The following is a 15334-nucleotide window of genomic DNA, read 5'->3' on the forward strand; positions in this document are numbered from 1 at the left end:
GAGAGCAATGATAGGAGAATTCAATTAGAGACCCAGAACAAGCTGTACAGAACAATTAGGAGGGCTCGTATTTTAAGGCACACAGGGTCCTTTCTGATTATTCAGCTCGTGTTGTATTTTAAAACTAATAAAATCACATCTACACAACTCTGCTATTTACATCCATTAGCCTTGTCACAAAGTAAGTTGTATCTGTGAGGAAATCTAATTGTGTTGATGTATCTATACAGTAAGTCACAGCATGTGAGCAGATATTGTAAGCCTATCCATTTCTGCCAGATAAAGATAGGTTTGAAATGCTGGAAAGATGATAATATATTCAGGTGTGAGTTTTGCAATGACTCGTTATCGGGAGGAGAAATTTCTGGGTCTTTATCACTTCTGTGATGAAAATAACAATAACATCCCTGGGTTTTCCCGAATTTTGTGGGGAGGTTCGGAGTTGCAAAACCTCACGAGTGGACCTCCTGGTGAGTTAATCCTCCTACATCACAGCAGAGACTAGATTTCAGAAGTACTTCATTGGTTGTGAAGCTGTTAGTGACATCCTAAGCTTGCAAAAGTAATGCAAGTTATTGTTTTTTCTTCCTCCTCATTAATGAAATGAAATATCAAGTTTCCCCAAAGGAGAACAACTCCTGCACAGTAAGTTACTTTCCCCCTCTCCATTTCTCTCCTCCCCATCACCCCCCAAGCTTAACTCTTTCTTTCTCTCCACAGATGCTGCCAGACCTGCTGACAGTTTCCAGCCTTTTCCATTTTAATTTCAGATTTCCAGCATAGGCAGGAGTTTGCTTTTTCAGTTGAGGGAGATTCTGAGTTGAAGAGCTATATTGAGGCTGAATGTCGGGCTGAAAGTAAGGACTGCAGAAGCTGGAGATCAGAGCTGAAAATGTGTTGCTGGAAAAGCGCAGCAGGTCAGGCAGCATCCAAGGAGCAGGAGAATCGACGTTTCGGGCATGAGCCCTTCTTCAGGGCTCCTGCTCCTGCTCCTTGGATGCTGCCTGACCTGCTGCGCTTTTCCAGCAACGCATTTTCAGCGCTGAATGTCGGGCTGCCCATTAGGTTGTGAGGAACCTCGGAGCACTCTGGATATTCATCAGTGCTACACAGAAGCTCACACACTCTCAGGGGGCAGGTTGTACTGAGCGTTGCCCTACCCACTACCAGGGTAAATATCTCACAGATGTGCAATTGTTCCATTATGTACTGCAGATTAATAACTAAACAGGAAAAGCTCATCCCATTGAAGTTGTTTTGCAAAATAATTTATGGAAAGTCAGAAATGAACTACTGCCTCTTGAGAAACTGAAGGTCAGGAGAAACTTATTCACTTCTTAGACCCTCTGAATCCCTGAGGCCTTTTCATTTCAAATCAGCATCAGCTCCCAAACACTGACAACCCATACACTTACCTCTAACACACACACACTGTCACACACACACACTTGCTCGTCCTCTTACTCACTCACATGCCCTCTCGCACTCATTCATGTGCCCACTCTCACATTCCCATCTCTCTCACACTTCCATAAAGACTCTAGCATTTATTCAACCCTTTGGGACTCTGCCTGGGACAGAATGCCTGGGAAGAAAGTCTGTGAGTGAGACAGTGTGAGACAGAGCGTGAGTGTGTGAGAGACAGTGAAAGAAACTAAGCCAATGAGAGAATTAGTGTGTGAGAGACAGAGGGTATGTGAGAATATTTGTGAGAGGGGCTGTGAGTGGTTGAGAGACAGTGACTTCCATCTCGCACACACTCGGACTCTCTTCCACACACTCTCAGTCTCATATACACACCCTACACATTACTCTCTCAATCTCCCTGAAACACAGACTCTCAGATACACTCATACTCACTCTCTGTCAAGCTTGCACTCATTCTCACACATACTGTCTCACAAACATTCTGCATGTACGTGCTCTCTCTCATATGCTCTCACTCTCACACATACACTTTGAAATGAACTCACTCTCACACAATCTTAGTCTCTCACACATACACTCTGACACACTTGCTCTCTTTCACACACTTGTACTCTTTGTCTTACACACACATTTTATCTCACACACGTACTACCTCTCTCACAAACTCACTGTCTCTCAACCACTCACAGCCCCTCTCACAAATATTCTCACATACCCTCTGTCTCTCACACACTAATTCTCTCATTGGCTTAGTTTCTTTCACTGTCTCTCACACACTCACGCTCTGTCTCACACTGTCTCACTCACAGACTTTCTTCCCAGGCATTCTGTCCCAGGCAGAGTCCCAAAGGGTTGAATAAATGCTAGAGTCTTTATGGTTTACACAGCTGAAATGATTAAATCAGTGTACAATCTGGCAAGTGAGCTTATGGGGAACAAAATTGACAAATTAATTTGTGCCCTTGCAAATCTTTTAGCAAGAGAACCCCAGGGCTCATTTAAAATGTATATTGATGTCGCAATTACAGCTGTAAATGGCTCTCTCTTCATGGATGATGTGTGCTCATGGTTCATATAAACTAATAAGAGCTTACACCTGCTCATTAGAAGTTAAGGCTTATCCCAGCCTGGAGGAGGACTGAGAGACAATGCAAACTCGATGAACAGGAACCGAGTTTATCTCAGTTTGTTGGTGACAATGAGAAGGGAGAGGAATGACTGGAGATGGGAAGGAGTCCGTAACTTGCTTGGCTTTGTGATGAGACCCTTGAGGGAGTTTGAACTAATTGTGAAGAATGATCTACTCTTAGTAGATCATGATTGGAATCATTAAATGGATCCCACAGTCCTTACAATCAAGGAACAGGACATGTGACACAGAAACAGGCCATTTGGCCCATACTGGTGTTTATACTTCTCCCTGAATCTCCTCCCAACTTTCTTTGCCTAAATCTATCATCACAACATCTATTCGCTGCTCCCTCAAATGCTTACCTAGTTGCCCCTTAAACGTATTTGTCCAATTCACTTCAACTATTTCTATTGGCAGTGAGTTCATATCTTCATCAATCTCTCTGAGAGAAGTTTCTTCTGAACTCCCTATATCAGTGGCCAATAGTTATGCTCATCCTTTCATGAGGAAACACTCTCTCAGCATCCACTCTATCAAAATCTTTCATAATGTTAGAACATCTATTAGGGCAGCCTTCCCTATCTAAAAAGAAGAGACCTCAGCCTGTTGGTCCTTTCCTGAAATGCATAACCACACATTTTTGGGTTCATCCTCTTAAATCCTCTCTACACCTTCTCCAGTGCCTCCAAATCCTCTTCAGAATATGGAGTTCAGAAACAGACACAGTATTCTGAAATGTGCTGTAAACAAGGTCAGATACATATTTTGCCTACTTCAAAGTCTATCCCTCTCAGAATGAAGTCAGTGTTTGCCTTTCATTTCAATCATCATTATTGCCTAATACTTCATCATGAAGCATGACGTGGTGTGTAATAATGAAAAACTCTGTCACACAAACCAGGTCTCACACTCTCATAGCTGCCTCCACACCAATGCAACCATCTGGAAATAAACTCTTTCACAGGTTCAGTCAACCACAAATGGAGGTCAATTTCACTCAATAAGACAGCAATGCTAACCACTGAGCCATTGTGCCATCTCCCCACATTTGGATGTAAGGAGAATCACTGTGATGTGAGGAAGGCAGTTCCAGGATTTTGATTCTGCGATACTGAAGGAACAACAACATATTTCCATGTCAGGATGGCAAATGGATTGGAGGTGAAGTTGCGAGAGGAGTTGTTCCAATGTATCTACTGTCTTTGTCCTTTGAGATGACAGAGATTGTAGGTTTGGAAGATGCTGGCGTAGCAGCTTTGGTGAGTTGCTGTAATCCATGTTGTAGATGGATACACACTACTATCACTGCATATCGTGAAGAAGGGAATGACTGTTTGAGGTGTTTGATATGATGCCAATCTAGTTTGTTCAGGATGGTGTTGAGGTTCTTGAGTTCTTATGGAGCTGCCCTTTCCGAGTTGGACTATTCACTCTTTTGTCTGTGAAATCTTCCATCATCCCCATGGAAAAGAGTGTACTGCCACTGATTGCTGAGGATATGGTCCAACTCAGATAATTGGTGTGTATTCCATCACACTCCTGACTTGTGCATTGTAGGTGGTGGTCATACTTTGTACGGAATAGAAAGTGCATGGCTCACGTAGCCTTTGAAAAGTTCTTGCAGCCACAATTTCTGATCAATCATAACTTCCAAAACATTGATAGTAGGGGATTCAGTGATGATAATGCTATAAGATGTGATAATTAGATTCTCTCTTGTTGGAGATGGTCATTGGTTGGCACTGTGTGGCACAAATGTTATTTGCCACGTATCAGCCCATACTGAATGTTGTTCAGGCCTTGCTGTATTTTGACATGGATTGCTTCACGATCTGACACAACACAGATTTTGGTTATGGTGGGATTACACTCCATCACTGTCCTCATCACTTCTTCTATTTTTCACCTCTAACCCTGCCATTTTAAGTGGAGTTTTCAGTTCCAACCTCTGAAGTTCAAAAATTCTCTCTTTCTCCCTTTCTTCTGCTAGGGCCTTCCTTCCCTTTCCTTTTTCCTCTGCTTTTACTCATGATTCAAACTGTTTTGTTTCCTTTTCATGTTCAATCTATTTCCTTTGCAATTGAATTTTAGCCATTTATAATGATTCTGATGGCATTTCCGGCAATCATAAACGTTGAGCTATTGCTGCAATTACTTCTCTTTTTGGTATGGACAAAGTCAACCCAACTCTAGCTTCTCTGCCAAATCCAAAAACTTTGCCTTGCTCACTTTCTGTAAAACTCCCAAAGTAACTTCTTCCATCCCCAGAAAACTCCTGGTGATTGAAGGAGCCATTATTACACAAGGCACACCCTATTTAAACCAACCAAATTCAACACCCAAAAAGAGAACACCTTCTCTCATCACTCACTGCCTTTGAGTTCTATAATCCTAAACCTAACCACGAATTAGACATTTTAATCCTGACCACGTCCCCCAGACAAAACCCCCTCAAACTGTATTAAGAAGATAGCATAGACCCTAACTTTTTCTTATTTTAAAATTTAAGTGTAAGGCATTGTGTATAGGGTTGCAATTCAATTGGTCAAACTACCTGGCTTGAAACAAAGCATACTTTATTCGTACACTATAATTAAAATATTGAAAAAAGAAAAATGATAAAAAAGGAATTGGCTTAACTGTGACTATCAACATGCTTAACAAAAGAATACATACATTAACTATTACTAATTAATTATTCCAACATAGTAACATAGTAACATCCTTGGCAAGGGCAAATTCAGTAAAATAGATTGTCTCAGATGCAATTCTAGCAGCAGGAATAGAAGACCAACTTTTAGCTGTAACAGAGAGAGGAATAAAAGCTTCCACATACAGCTTCAAGGTCTCCGCAATTGCACTGCAGGCTAAAACTAAAAAACAAACCTGGTTCCTTTTGGAGCTTGACCCTATCCAGTCAGGCTGCTTCTATTGTTCCAACTTAAAAAAAAACCCAAGGCCTCATAAGTTGATTAATTTACTCGCTTTGGAACAGACCACTCGGCATCTCTGTTTCAACCTTTGTTCATAACAAAAAACAGTGCAAAATTCATCTCTTAAAGCCATAGTATCGTTGCATCAGTGACTGTAGTTCTTTGTTTTTTTTTACATTTTGAGTTTTCTTACAGCTGTACAAAATTTTGGTAAGGTTGCAGCTGGAGTACTATGTTCAGTTCTGGTCAGAATGTTATAGGAAAGATGTGATTGCACTGGAAGGGGAGCAGAGGAGCTTCCCCAGGATATTACCTGGGATGAGAATTTTAGCTCTGAAATAAAGCCAGATTGTTTTTGGAGCAGAGAAGGTTGAGGGGGAATCATTTAGAGGTGTATAATTATGAGGGGTGTGGGGAAGGTGAAGAAAAAGCAGCTGATTCCCTTAGTTGAAAGATCAATAACAAGGGGACACAATTTTAAGGTGAAAAGCAGGAGGCTTGAAGGGGATTTGAGGAAAGAAAATTTACCCAGAGGGTGGTGAGATTCTGAATGCACTTCCTTGGAGGATAATTGAGACATTAAACCTCACAACCTTGAAAAAAAAGTACTTTGATAAACACTTGAAAAGTCATAACATGTGATGAAAAGTGGGATTAATGTACATTTAGATTAGTTTTGTCAGTGCAGATGTGATGGGCTGAAGGGCCTCTTCTGTACTATATGATTTTATAACTCCATGTTCAACCAATATACCAATTCAATTAAATTCCACCAAGAGCCACAATTTTCCATCTATAGCAACTTTTGCATTCAACTGGATTTAAAATGTCTGGGCTAACATTCAGATCAAAATGTGTGTCTGAATAAAATCCATGATCATGTAGAGTTCAAGACCCCAGCCTCTGCCCCAAACTCACTGTCATGATTGCAGCATTGGGTTACCGTGGATAGCTTGGCACATTTAAATCTTCAAATAGCTAAACAGAATGAAGCTCAGTGTCTCTTTCATTCATATTACAATTATTGTCTGTATTGAGAGGCAATCTGGTGATAGGTAGGATTAGTGTCCTCACCTCCTCTTGAATGTTGTGGTTAAAGGATGTGACTTGTTCATGCTGTGAGAGCTGATGTCAGGTTTTATCTGAGGCACCAATTTCTTGTGGTAAATGAGGGTTATTCACTTCAAACATTAACTGTTTCTTTCTCAGTTGCATGATCTAGTGTGTAGTTTCAGCACATTCTGTTTTTGTTGTGTAATAAAATGTTAGGCGAGATATTTGAAACACAAGATTGGTTGTTCAACATGTAGGTTCCATGATATTGCAAATTCTATGACTTTTAAATTATGCTTATTCTGTTATTAATCATATTTTTATTGCATTGTTTAAGGGTTACGGAGAAAGCAAGATTGTAGCTGAAAAGAGCCTCAAATATTCCAGTGATATCATCAACTATCCTTCCTTAGTTATTGATTGGTTATATTTGTTGCTAGGTTTTAATTGGGTAAGAGATAGCAGTAAACATGGGAGTGTTGGGAGAACATTTGAGGGACATGGATAGTTAGTGCCTGCACTTGGTCAGATGGAGTTTTATAATCCTGAGATTGTTGCATTCAATTCTGATTGGTCACAGGATTTTGAATGACTTTTTAACTAACTCAACCGTGACATGTACTTTCAAAAACAAGGATTTAAAGTATGGCCGAATGAGACTTTGAGGTACGATCCCTTCATGTTACACACAAGATGTTTAGAAACAGACTGGTGGATGAATGGTCCATGTTATTATGTATGCCAAATGGAGTATATGTGTCTACAGGTTAAAAAAAACTAGATTCAATGATTAATTAATCATATTAATATATAGTATCCTGGTTTATGTAGGCAAAAGGAATTTATGTCCACAAAACATTCTTTTCATGAAAGAAGGGGTCATGAAGACTGCCATTTGTTGCTGCAGTCTCATGGCAACACACTGACCAATCAAAATTTTCTTGCCTTGTCTGATAATAAAGATTGACAGTTAACTGCTTTTATTGGATCACCATTCCTATAATGGATCAACCAATCAGAACACTCTTCTCAAGATGCAGAAAAAAAGTAAATGTGTTTTCAAGATTGATTTTTTTTGTGGCACGGTCCTGATGCACGTAAGACAAAAAGCTCAGTTCTTGTTTCCTTTTGGAAGTATCTAAAATAAAATTGTGTTTAGAAATTTAAATGAATTATGAAAACAGTGCTCCAATTTTATTACTTTATGCCTGATAAGAGCAGTGTGTGGAAATGAGTTTGATGCAATGCAAATGTTACTGGACTATTGGTAAACAATATATTGGAAAGACTAAAATTGTTGTCTTTACAATCTGCCATCTTCTCAATTCTATCGTTTCTGTCTCTAATCCACTCCTTGATTGCTGCCTATGCTAAACCAGACTGATCACAACCTCAGGACTGAATTTGGTGCCGATATGAGTTTCCAATCATATAGTTGCATTGTCACTAAAACTGCCTATTTCCACCACTGTAACATTGGCCCATGCCACCTGCTTTGGCACTGTAACATTGTCCCATTCCACCCCTTTCAACACTGCTGCATTGGTCCACTCCACTACCTTCACCACAATGATGTAGCCCCATTCAGCCCCCTCTTTTCTCATTGGAGTATTGCCCCACTCTATCCACTCCACCACTGTAGTATTGCAGCAAGATTTCATCAACACATGATGAGGGAAGGGAATGGAGAGGTATAATAATTTCTCCCACACGCCTACAGTGAAGTGCTCCAGAAGATTCGCAAGAAACATGGACAGAAGCCTATCCCTTGCATTCAGGATTAGAGGGCTTAAAGAGGCTGGAGTGGACACAGAAACTATCTGGGCTAAAGGTAAACGTATCCAGACTTAAGAATGCTACCTAATCATTGCTCTTTCATTTCACCAGCATTTCCCATGTGTCTGGTCATCAGGAAGCTTAAGTTTAGTAGAATTAACATTGAAAGTCTATTTCAAACTCCGGAAACAGGGTCTGTGTAACCAATGTGTCTGGACAGGGTGTTGTTTCAGGAATAAAAATACTTGAAAACACTGCTTATTTTTTCAAAAACAGAGAAAGGGGAGTGTTTATGTGAGGGAACTAGAGGTTCATTCATGTTCATATCTTTAGAGTTTAAGCAGAAATCATTTTGTCAATAAATCACAAACCAGGTTAAGGAAAGGGCAATCACTTTACACCATCATCCACCACAGAAGGAGGCCATTTGGACCATTGTGCCATTGCTGGCCATCAGAGATATCCAATTAATTCTGCTTATCCCTGTTCCTTCTTCCTAATAATTTCTCGCTTTTATTTAATGCCCTGCTGAAAATTATTATTTCAACACCTTTTCAAGCATCACCTTCCAGATTAAAAATATCTCCCCTTTTAATTCCTTTTACTAATTGTCTTAAGGTCTATCTCCACTGTTTGTGCACCTTCCTAGCAGTAGAAATAGTTCCTCCTACTTACTCTAATAAAACTACTCATAATTTTCAGTATCTCTATTAAACCTCCTCTAAACTGTTTTGCAGTAAGGAGAACAATCCCATTTTCTACATTTTATCCACATTACTTGAAGCTCATCATTCCTGGTACAATTCTAGCAAATGTCTTCTTTCCAAGGTGTTTTAACATTGAGCACTTTTTTTGCATCAGTGTCTTCACTTTGAGCTGAATTTGACCAGAAATCAGCTAAGTGTCAATTTTGGTTACCATTATGGAGGGTTTCTCTCTGTGTGACCTAGTGAAATTTGTCTTGTTGTTCTCTGAAGCATGTGATGCACTCTGCCTCTGTGGTGCCCTGCTCATCCTATTTTCCCTCTAACCAGAGGCAGAAGTATTCATTAGTGACAGGACCACCAGTGATTCACAGCACCAGGGCTGTATTTAAAATGTAGTTGCTTGTCTCCTGCTAAAAACCAGTGGAATCTACATAGTCTCTGGCACCAAGATGGCAGCTTCTCCACCACAGATTGCTCAGAGCAAGCATCAGCCAAGGTGCCTATTGCCTCCTCCACCAGCTCAGATATTGGCACATCGATGGGTATTTTATCTGTATTAGAGTTGGGAGCACTTGCTAGTGAGCACATCACTGTCAGCTGAATGAGAGAGAAATGCCCCAGATCACTGTCACCTTGGAGGATGACTAGAGACCAGGCCCCTGCTCAGCCCAAGGCTAACCACAACAGCAAAATGTCCAAGCTGACACAGATGTAATTGGAACCAATGCGGTTTGTGCCATGTTGTCTCTAGCGTGCAAGCATCTGGCGGGTTTGTGGATACCATGGAGAGCCGGATCCACCAATCTCAGAATCTGTTGGATGTATGCACACACATGCACTCCATCACTCTAGTCGTTGGTGCTCAGCCTCAGTGGCAAGGTAGCTGGCGACGAGGGATGTTTACATCATTCTAGATACCTCTTCCTCACAAGGAGTCAGGGCAGAGCCAATAGGAGGACAAGCCACTTATGGCCCCTCAGAGGCCACCTCTCAACTCCAGAGGTTAACAGAGCATTGCATCTCAACCCTGTCTGCCATCCTCAGCCTTGTGGAAGTTCAAAATGAGGAAGGAGCATGCGCTTCTAAGCAGGACACAATCAACAAGTCTGGGCCCTCCAGACATGAATACCTGGAGGGAGTTACCTGAGCAGAAATCCAAGGCCAATAGGTTCGACAGTGGGGCAGTGTCCCTCCACCCAGATCTGTCCACCCAGCTCCCTCCACCCCAGACCCCTCTACCACAGCTCCCTCCACCCCGTAGAACTGTGTCAGGACATAATGAGAGGGAAAAGGAAGTAGACCTACTGAGAACACGAAGGTGAAGTGGTGGCACATCATTGTAAATCCACTATGACATTAGAAAATATATTTTCACGTATCATCATCAACTGTGGGAACGAATGTCACTCCAAATGCAGCTACAAGAATGAATGTACAGAGTCTCACCATCCTTATGTGCAGCTCCAGCACCATGTACATGTTATAGGACCTTGGAAGATGATTTATACATTGGTGAATCTTTCTAGGCTGCATTATACTGGATTACATTGAATGTGTACATTAGTGGGATTGATTCCTGATGCTGTGATCAATAGTGTTTGGGGCCAAGATTTGCAGTCTACACCGTGGGTCAACTTGTACAGTTCATGTACAGCATTCTGAGTCACAGCTGCCTGTCACCTGCCCTGTGCATGGGTTGCTTTGATGGTATTGCTCTTTGAAATGCTTCACGTCACATAAAGGTGGAACCCCCTCCATCATTGAAAAAAAACACTTACTCTGCCCAGTCCAGGTGAGGTGACAATAATTTTCATCCCCATTGTACACTTGCGATTTGTACATGGTAGAAACAAACAACAGCCATACTTCAAAGTATGAGGCACACACTCAATGTCTCAGTCTACGCAACCCAGCTCCCCAATCTTCATATTTCCTTCTTGTTATCATTATATTCCCTTCTTGTTAGCCTTTCCTGTCAAACCCATTGACTCTGATCATCCCCTCAGTCCCACCCAACTTATTTATTTAACTATAAATCTCCACCTTACCCTGCTGGACCAGGCATATTAAGCCATCATGCCTGACATAATATTGCACTCTGCCCCATCAAAGCCAGAGTGGTGTTGACTGTCAATGACCTGCCTTCCCAGTCTGCCCCCAGTCCCTGCAATGGAGTTACCCAGTGTCCTTATCACAGGAACAGCCCCTGATAAACCCCTTTTGACTTTTAGTGGATGTACCCAACCCCTTGACCAATCTGGAATGACATCTCCAACTGATTGGTGACCAGACCCCTGACTGATACCGGTACAGCTCTCTGACTGACTTATCATAACTCCCCAGACTAGTTGAACTAGTTGTACAAGGCTGATTGCAGACCATTTCCCAGATGGTTCTGATATAGATCCCAAACAACCAAGTGACCATGTCAGATCACTATACTGATAGCGGATGCTACCTTTGACCTGTTGTTCCAGAATCTCTTGACAAAAGGCTGTCTTTTTCCTAATAATGCAAACCTAATTTCTGTTGATCGCACCCAACATTTCCAACTGTCTTGGCAGTACTCAGGTTAATCAGGGCTGGGAGGGATCCTGCCCCATATGTCAAAACACACTTGAGAATAGCAAAGGCTGCATTGTACAATCAGTGTTGCTTGCATTTGCCAACCAATCCTGATTATTTTATCCTTTAATTCTTTCATCCACATCAGCCTGCTGACTGTTTATCAGACAACAAATGCTTTTAAGGCACCACAAGGCACTCAGTCTGCTTCCAAACACCCATCCTCTACACCACTGGAAATCAATTTTACCAGGATTACAGTTTTCAATAAGCCTCTGCTGGAGTTAACATTATGCAGCAGGTCAAAGTTAAGCTGAATAACAGTTGGGGGAAATGTTATTGCTTTGAGGAAACACGAGAGTTTAGTAATTTGTTGAACTGAAGCTTTATCAACTGCAATTTCAAAATGGCTTCCAGGGCCACTAAAGGGTTAAAGCAAGCTGCCGCAGAGGATCTTGTATTTATTGGAGAACACAAACTGACAGCTGCAAACAACCACAAATATGACTGCTTTATCTGCTTGACTTTTGGATAGAAGCAGCTACTGGTGAGAACACCCTGTAGTGGGTCACTGAGCAACTGGTCCATTCCACGATATAGGGTTTTGGAAAGTTTTTAGGTTAGACTACTTACAGTATGGAAACAGGCCCTTCGGCCCAACAAGTCCACACCGACCCACCAAAGTGCAACCCACCCATAAATTTACCCCTTCACCTAACACTACGGGCAATTTAGCATAGCCAATTCACCTGATCTGCACATCTTTGGACTGTGGGAGGAAACCCATGCAGATACAGGGAAAATGTGCAAACTCCACACAGTCAGTCGCCTGAGGCAGGAATTGAACCCAGGTCTCTGGTACTGTGTGGCAGCAGTGCTAACCACTGTGCCGCTGAACTATCACATACTGACTTCAAATATCAGGAAAGCAAACACTTCTTCAGTCTCAAATTTCCACTAATTGGAGTGGAAACACTTGTGGCTAATCCAACAGCAGCACTTTCTACTTAATAAAACTTTTCCAGAGGTGCAGCTCAGGAACATTATCTGAAAAAAAAGCTGATAGTGAGCTACATCAGCAGATATTAGGGCAGATGGCTAAACTCTCCGTCAAAAACATACATTTAAATGAATGACATAAAAAAGAGGAGACAGAGTGACAGAGAGAGAAGTGGAGAGGTGAGGACGTTTAGGGGGGGAATTCTAGAGCTTCGGCGGCTGAAGTTGCAGTGGCAGAGTTATTAAAATAGGGGGATGTTCAAGAGGTCAGAATTAGAAGAACATAGATATCTAGAGGGGCTAGAGAGAGAGTAATGCCTTAATATAGCACTGCAGTGAAGAGCAGAGGCAGATTATTTTTAATTCCTTATCTCTGGAATTCTGCCGTCATGTGTTTGTTTACCAAAATGAAGTAGTCTGTGTATTGTAGTTCTGCTGCCCATTCACTGCTACTAATGGTTGCATCAGCTTCAAGGTGACAAGAAAAAATGAAATAATAATGGGATAGAAAAACAATTGTATATATTTCAACAGAATTAACATTCAAAAGCACAGAAATCATTGACAACTAAGCATTTGCAATAGTTGGAGATAGTTGAGTACCAAAATTCAATTTCACTTGCAAGAACTAAACATTGCATATCCATATTCATAAGTAGATCACCTACATGTAAAAAGTTATGATACTCAAAATACTTCTTTATATATGCTTTTAAGTGAAGTAGAGAAAACAAGTTTTGCAACAAAGCTTTGCACAAATCAACTTAAGAGGAGTTAACAGCCCCACCTCTCCTTCCCATTTATCTCTCAGACCCGACCCGCAAGCCTCATTCCTAATGAAGGGCTTATGCCCAAAACATTGATTTTCCTGCTCCTCGGATGCTGCCTGACTGGCTGTGCTTTTCCAGCACTACACTCTCAACTCAACTTTAAGATAGCTGTCCATCACCCCACAGCCAACTGCACACCCCCAACAATCACACACACACAATCTTTTTGATTTTATTTGCCATATTATTGATGAAAATTAAGAGATGCTAAACTGGTTCCCAGTTTGCAAGTTTATTCCTCATTTAAATTGCTTCAATGGCATTTTGAAAGATATCATGTAATCAAACATTCACTGGTGTCATATACAATCAAGAGAATACTCCAGTTCCTTGGCATGAGCCTATTGTTTGTTAACAATGTCCTCAGATTATGACAGGTGCTATACGAATGCAAGTCTGAATACGACCTATGTGCAGAAGTGATAAATCCTGCTGATGATGTAGTATCCAGTTAAAATGAATAGTGATTAAAACTTTATTAGATTACAAAGTATTTTCTTCTGAAATATTGAAAAGATTGCATCCCTTTCTTGATAAGGAAAGAGCTATCCTTGCTTCTATTGATCTCCTGTTTGAGGTCCACTCTCCCAGATGTGATAGAGACCTTGCTTTTGTTTGCTAAATCCAGCATAGTGTTCACTCCATCAATTAGCCTGACCCTAGGGCTTTCAAAGACATTCTGCCTGTCACAGTAAGAGCCATTTGCATTGGTAGCTGTCATACTAATGAATCCATGTTCACATTATACTGAAAGAATTAAAAAAACATATAGAAACCTGGCCTCAGTATGAGATTGCTATCATTAGCCCCATTTATGAATTGTTTGAAGTATTTGTGTTCCAATCCAAACCCCAACCCACCCAGCTTTCAGATTGTGTAGATTTTGTTTTGTTCTGTTGCTGTCTCTTCATACAGTGCGTGATTATCTGGAACCACACACATTGTTTATGTGCTGGTGCCATTGCTGGGAGCTGTGATTATGAGGATAGCAGTGTTAGTATCAGCAGGTCATGTATTTATACCCCATTTTAGAGACTTAACCACAAATTGATACTCCCATGCAGTACAGCAGCAGTACTGCATTGTAGGAGGTGACATCTTTCAGACAGTTTCATACTAGATTGAATGGACTTTTAGTCCCAGTTCCAGCTTCTGAGCTCCTCAAATTTCTTTCTCAGGATCTATGTCCGAAAGGCCGAATTCTACATGTGCATCCGAGGGTTTGTTTGTTCGGCATCTCTCTAAGCCAGCATGTATCCAGGCCTTGAGAGCTGATTCTCTTTTTAAAATGCATTTGCAAGATGTAAGTACTGCTCACAAAGCAACATCAATTGCCCATCTCTAATTGCTGCTCAGGAAAGTGGTGGTGAACCTCCACCTTGGATGGCTGCTGTTTATGTAAAGGTGCAATAGTGATAATGATGCATGATGAATGGTTTAATGCAATCTTATCAATCAATTTTAGATGGCTGATCTTTGCATTTGTGTGAATTAGTTTTAAAATTGAAATTGTGGCAAATTCCCACAGTAAGTGGGAATCCTGATGTCACATTTGAATCCCCTTGCAATAACAATGTATGTTCCTGTGTTGTTCAGTCTGTCCATTGTGTCCATTGTGGGACAATGGGAAACATTATGGGAAGGGTGGTACAATCCTGTATACTGAAACCCTAGGGTGATATGGTGGCTCAGTGGTTAGTACAACTGCCTCATGCTACTACGGACCCAGGTTCAATTCCAGCCCTGGGTGACAGACTGAGTGGAGTTTGCACGTTCTCCCTGTGTCGTTGTGAGTTTCCTCCTGGTGCTCTGATTTTCTCCCACAGTCCAAAGATACGCAGGTTAAGTGGATTTGCCATGATAAATTGCCCATAGTGTTCCAGGCATATGTAGATTAAGTGGTTAGCCATG

The 15334-nt window shown here is 41.3% G+C and overlaps 1 long non-coding RNA gene across 1 annotated transcript in view; it reads right to left on the reverse strand.

Moving 5' to 3' along the window:
- LOC122549265 overlaps positions 1 to 15334 on the reverse strand; it is a 72707-nt gene that overhangs the window by 37107 nt on the left and 20266 nt on the right. The gene's annotated exons all lie outside the window — the stretch shown is intronic.

This window comes from Chiloscyllium plagiosum, chromosome 4 (genome assembly GCF_004010195.1).
Source record: "Chiloscyllium plagiosum isolate BGI_BamShark_2017 chromosome 4, ASM401019v2, whole genome shotgun sequence".
Lineage (NCBI taxonomy): Eukaryota > Metazoa > Chordata > Chondrichthyes > Orectolobiformes > Hemiscylliidae > Chiloscyllium > Chiloscyllium plagiosum.